Below are 6,213 nucleotides of genomic sequence, written 5' to 3'. Positions count from 1 at the left end.
AGGATGTAATGAAAGCTCCTCCTTATCTAGCCGACCCTGGTAGTAAAATACACATAAAAACACGGAAACTTCACACCAGTCAGACTCTGACAGTGTGGGAAGAGTAGGGAGGAATCTAATCCATCTATTGTAGGTGAGGGAGTTCCTGTGGACATTCTGGCGGCATGCCGGGAGAGGTGGTCCAGTCTGACTGTAGATTCAGAATCACATCCTGGGCCTGGGGGAGGGGGATGGTGGTGCTTCAGGGCCCTGCAGGCATATCAGTGAATGGAAAATGGATTAGTTTATTAATGAATGAAGATGGAATTTGCGTGTGCCCTGATTAGCTGAATAGAAAGTGAATGGATTAAGTAGAACAGAATTCCTCTCTTTTTCATCTCCTCAATTCTTTTTTTTTGGAGACAGGATTTCACTCTGTCACCCAGGCTGGAGCGCACTGTGATGCAATCTCGGCTCACTGCAACCTCCTCTCCCAGGTTCAAGCGATTCTCCTGCCCCAGCCTCCCAAGGAGCTGGGATTACAGGTGCCCGCCACCACGCCCGGCTAATTTTTATATTTTTAGTAGAGATGGGGTTTCACTATGTTTGCCAGGCTGGTCTGGAACTCCTGACCTCAGGTGATCCACCTGCCTCGGCTTCCCAAAGTGCTGGGATTACAGGCGTGAGCCATCACGCCGGGCCATGGATTAGTTGTTAATGAATGAAGATTGAGTTTGCATGTGCCCTGATTCGCTGAATAGAAAGTGAATGGATTAAGTAGAACAGAATTCCTGTCTTTTTAATGTCCTCAATTCTTCTTGTTTTTGGAGACAGGGTCTCAATCTGTCGCCCAGGTTGGAGTGCAGTTGTGCAATCTCGGCTCACTGCCGCCTCCGCCTCCCGGGATCAGGCAATTTTCCTGCCTCAGCCTCCCTAGCTGTGACCACAGGCGCCAGCCACCACGCCCAGCTAATTTTTGTATTTTTAGTAGAGATGGGGTTTTACCATGTTGGCCAGGCTGGTCTCAAACTCCTGACCTCAGATGATCCACCCACCTTGGCCTCCCAAAGTGTTGGAATCACAGGCATGAGTCACCGTGCCCAGCCTCAATTCTTATTTTTGGAGACAAGGTTTTGCTCTGTCACCCAGGCTGGAGTGCAGTGGTGCGATCTCAGTTCACTGCAACTTCTGCCTCCCGGGTTCATGCGATTCTCCCACCTCAGCCTCCTGAGTAGCTGGGACTACAGGTGCATGCCACTGCGCCTGGCTAATTTTTTTTTTTGTAAAGACAGGGTTTCTGCATGTTGCCCAGGCTGGTCTCAAACTCCTGAAATCAGGCAATCCTCCAGCCCATGTCTCCCAAAGTGCTGGGACTACAGGCAGGAGCCACCACTCCTGGCTATATCTTCTCCATTCAATTTCCCTCCTTTTTCACCCAAGCAATGCCAACCCCCTTCACTCCCTCCCGAATCTGAAAATGCCCAGGGAGTTTTACCATCTCCTAGGAAGTTCTCCCGCCTCTCCTCATCATCCCAGGCTGTGTTCTGGGCATCCCCAAGGGAAACATCTGAACTTCTCACTGGGCCAAGGAAGAAGGGACGAGGTGACTTTCAGAAGGCAGGCCTTGGAAATTCCCCATGTCTGTCTTGGCAACAGCAAGAATTTCTCTTTGTTTTCCTGCCTGTAGCCAAAAAGCGTAACATGAAAGGATTCAGGGTACATATGAGAACAGGTCATTGTACCTTCGACAAATGGGTCAAGTTCAAGCTTAATACCGTCCTGCATGCTCCGGGATGGAGATGGAGACAGTGCAGGTTGAAATGTCTTTGTCTTGTAAGGATCGGAGAGAGGGGGGCCATCGTGGTTTTTTTTTTTTTCCTTTTTTTTTTGGAGAGGGAGTCTCACTCTGTCTCCCAGGCCGGAGTGCAGTGGAGCGATCTTGGCTCACTGCAACCTCTGCTTCCCGGGTTCAAGTGATTCCCCTGCCTCAGCCTCCTGGGTAGCTGGGATTACAGGTGCCTGCCACCACCAAACCCAGCCAATTTTTTTTTTTTTTTTTTGAGACAGAGTCTCGCTGTGTCGCCTAGGCTGGAGTGCAGTGGCGCGATCTCGGCTGGCTGCAACCTCCGCCTCCTGGGTTTACGCCATTCTCCTGCCTCAGCCTCCTGAGTAGCTGGGACTACAGGCGCCCGCCACCACGCTTGGCTAATTTTTTGTATTTTTAGTAGAGATGGGGTTTCACCATGTTAGCCAGGATGGTCTTGATCTCTTGACCTCATGGTCGGCCTGCCTCGGCTTCCCAAAGTGCTGGGATTACAGGCGTGAGCCACCGCACTCGACATTTTTGTATATTTTGTAGAGATGAGGTTTCACTGTTTTCCAGGCTGGTTTTGAACTCCTGATCTCATGTGATCCTCCAGCCTCAGCCTCCGAAAGTGCTGGGATTACAAAGTGCGTGAGCCACCGTGCCTGGTCAAAACCTCTTGCTTTAACACCCAACTTCATCCTAGGTCCCTGGATCTAGTTTCTGATTTTCTTTTTTTTTTTTTTCTTTTTTTTTTTGAGATGGAGTTTTGCTCTTTTTGTCCAGGCTGGAGTGCAATGGCGCAGTCTAGGCTCACTGCAACCTCCACCTCCCGGGTTCAAACGATTCTCCTGCCTCAGCCTCCCTAGTGGCAAGCGGATTACAGTTGCCCGCCACCACGCCCAGCTAATTTTTCATTTTATTAAGTTTCCATGTTGGCCAGACTGGTCTCAACTCCTGACCTCCATTATTTCCGCCCATCCCATCTAAATTGACTGATTTTCTTTCTTTCCTTTTGGTCAAGATCTCCACCATTCTTTGTCCTGTCCATTCCTTCCTCCCTCCCTCCCTTCCTTCCTTCCTTTCCTCTTTCTTTGAGACAGGATCTCCACCCCAAGTTATTTTCATTCTTTCTTCCTTCCTTCCTTCCTTCCTCCATTCCTTCCTTCCACTCCCTCCTCCTCCCTCCCTCCTTTCTCTCTTTCTCCCTTCCTTCCTTCCTTCCTTCCTTCCTTCCTTCCTTCCTTCCTTCCCTCCTCCTCCTCCTCCTCCTCCTCCCTCCCTCCCTCCCTCCTCCCTCCCTCCTCCCTCCCTCCCTCCCTTTCTTTCTTTCTTTCTTCTTTTCTTTCTTTCTTTCTTTCTTTCTTTCTTTCTTTCTTTCTTTCTTTCTTTCTTTCTTCTCTTTCTTTCTTTCTTTTCTTTCTTTCAAGACGGGGTCTCCTCTGTCACCGGGCCTGGCGTGCAGCAGTGTGATTACAGCTCACTGTAACCCTGAACTCAGGCTCAAGCAGTCTTCCCACCCCAGCCTCCTAGTGGCTGTGCCACTACAATGTGTGCCACCAAGCCAGGCTAATTTTAATTTTTCCTGCAGAGATAGAGGGTCTTGCTATGTTGTCTGGGCTGGTCTCGACCTCCTGGGCTCAAGCAATCCTCCCATCTAGCTTCCTAAAGCACTGGGATTATAGGTTTGAATGCAGTCTGGCTTATCTCTTAAAAAAAATAAAATAGTGAGGTTGTTGGGATGCAAGAGGGCACCAGTATGTTTTAAAGCTTTGGCGATTCAATGTGCAAAACTTGAGTACTGCTGTTCTCGGTCAAATCCCTGCCGTGGAGTAGACAAAATCCTGGGGAGATGATGTGTAACGTCATTGATAAGAAGACACCAAGAAGCCAGTTTGGTGGCTCATGCCTGTAATCCCAGCACTTTGGGGAGGCCAAGGTGGAGGCGGATCACCTAAGTTGAGGAGTTTGAGACCAGCCTGGCCAGCATGGGTGAAACCTCCTCTCTACTAAAAATACAAAATTAGCCAGGTGTGGTGGTGCACTGTAATCCCAGCTACTCAGGAGGCTGGGGCGGGAGATCACTTGAACCCGGGGAGGTGGGCTGCAGTGAGCCAAGATTAGCCACTGCACTCCAGCCTGAGTGACAGAGTAAGACTCTGTTTCAAAAAAAAATAATAATAAAAACCTTTATTTTTACTAAAAGAAGTCAGAATTGCTTATCTGATTGTCCCTTTCACAGAAATCCACCTAGATAAAATCAAGTGCCACAAAGAAAGATGCTTGAATGGTCATTATTTTTATTTTATTTATTTATTTATTTTTGAGCCGGAGTTTCGCTCTTGTTGCCCAGGCTGGAGTGCAATGGCTTGATCTTGGCTCAAGATCAAGATCAACCCGAGAGGCGGAGGCTGCAGTGGGTTATGATCACACCACTGCACTCCAGCCTGAGCAACAAAGCAAGACTCTGTCTCAAAAAAAAAAAAAGTATATTTTCTAGCTGTTTGGCTTTAGCTTAAATTACACAAGTGGAAAGAAATATAATGTTGCCTCTGTGTCTTTTCCATGTTTTTCTCCTACTTGAATGTGCGGTGTCTCTCCTCCATCCCACCTGGAGGTCTCCTGTGTGGAAGGAACCAGCTGGTCTAGGTGGTTCCAGGGGACACCCCAGGACCAAGCTCTGGCATGATCCACCCGCCTCAGGCATGAGCCACCGGTTCTGGCCTGTGAATGGTCATTATTTTATATCAAATGAATACAGTAGCCACCAGTAAATTCATTAGTTAAAAAGGTTTTCAGCTAGGCATGGTGGCTCACGCCTGTAATCCCAGCACTTTGGGAGGTTGAGATGGGCGGATCACGAGGTCAGGAGATCGAAACCAGCCTGGCTAACACGGTGAAACCCTGTCTCTACTAAAAATACAAAAAATTAGCTGGGCATGGTGGCGGGCGCCTGTAGTCCCAGCTGCTTGAGAGGCGGAGGCAGGAGAGTTGCTTAAATCCAGGAGTCAGAGCTTGCAGTGAACCGAGATTGCACCACTGCAGTCCAGCCTGGGTGACAGAGTGAGACTCTGTCTCAAAAAAAAAAAAAAGGATTTTCAAGGCCAAGTGAGGTGGCTCACGCTTTCTAATCCCAGCACTTTGGGAAGCCGAGGTGGAAGGATGGATTGAACCCAGAAGTTTGAGACTGGCCTGGGCAACATAGTGAGAGCCTGTCTTTACAAAAAATTAAAACATTAGCGAGGTGTGATGGCACCACCTGTGGTCCCAGCTACTCGTAAGGCTGAGGCGGGAGGATCCCTTGGGCCTGGGAGGTCGAAGCTGCAGTGAGCTGTGGTGGTATCACCACATTCCAGCCTGGATGACACAGCAAGACCCTGTCTCAAAAAAATTTCTTTCCCAAACTCCCATTTTAACAGACTGTTTCTGCCAGGTGCAGTGGTTCACGCCTGTAATCACAACACTTTTGGAGGCCAAGGTGGGTGGATCACTTGAGGTCAGGGCTTTAAGACCAACCTGGCTAACATGATGAAACCCCATCTCTACTAAAAATACAAAAATTAGCCTGGCATGGTGGCTGGCGTCTGTAGTTCCGGCTACTCGGGAGGCTGAGACAGGAGGATCACTTGAATCCGGGAGGTGGAGGTTACGATGAGCCGAGATTGTGCCACTGCACTCCAGCTCGGGTGACAGAGCAAGACTCCATCTCAAAAAAATAAACCCCAAAATAACAAAAAACCCCAGACTGCTTCCTTGTAATTCTTCTAAAGAAAATGCCTGACAGGAAATAACTTAAGGATATTGTGGGTTTTTATTGTTGTTACTTCGAGATGCAGTTGTGTCCCTAGAGACACAGTGGGGTCAGATCAGAGATGGGGTTCATTCAGGGGCACCCCCAGAACTGGGAGAGTCCTAGGCTTCCACTTACCTGTTGTGATGCTCCATGGCCACCAGGGGACAACAGTACATCATTGTTCCAGCCCAGGGAGCGGCCAGCCAGAGCTTTGCCCTGGGGTGTCCCCAGGAGCCACCTAGACCAGCTGGTTCCTTCCACACAGGAGACCTCCAGGTGGGATGGGGGAGAGACACCCCACATTCAAGTAGGAGAAAAGCATGGATAAGACACAGAGGCAACATTATATTTCTTTCCACTTGTGTAATTTAAGCTAAAGCCAAACAGCTAGAAAATATAATACTTTTTTTTTTTTTTTTTTGAGACAGAGTCTTGCTTTGTTGCTCAGGCTGGAGTGCAGTGGTGCGATCATAACCCACTGCAGCCTCCGCCTCCTGGGTTCAAGCGATTCTCCTGCTTCAGCCTCCTGAGTGGCTGGGATTACAGGTGCCCACCACCACGTCCGGCTAATTTTTGTATTTTTAGTAGAGATGGGGTTTCACCATGTTGGCCAGGCTGGTCTCAAACCCCTGACCTC

The sequence above is a fragment of the Papio anubis genome, chromosome 20 (assembly GCF_008728515.1).
Source record: "Papio anubis isolate 15944 chromosome 20, Panubis1.0, whole genome shotgun sequence".
In the NCBI taxonomy this organism is placed as follows: Eukaryota; Metazoa; Chordata; class Mammalia; order Primates; family Cercopithecidae; genus Papio; species Papio anubis.
Note: the sequence above shows the minus strand (reverse complement) of the source record.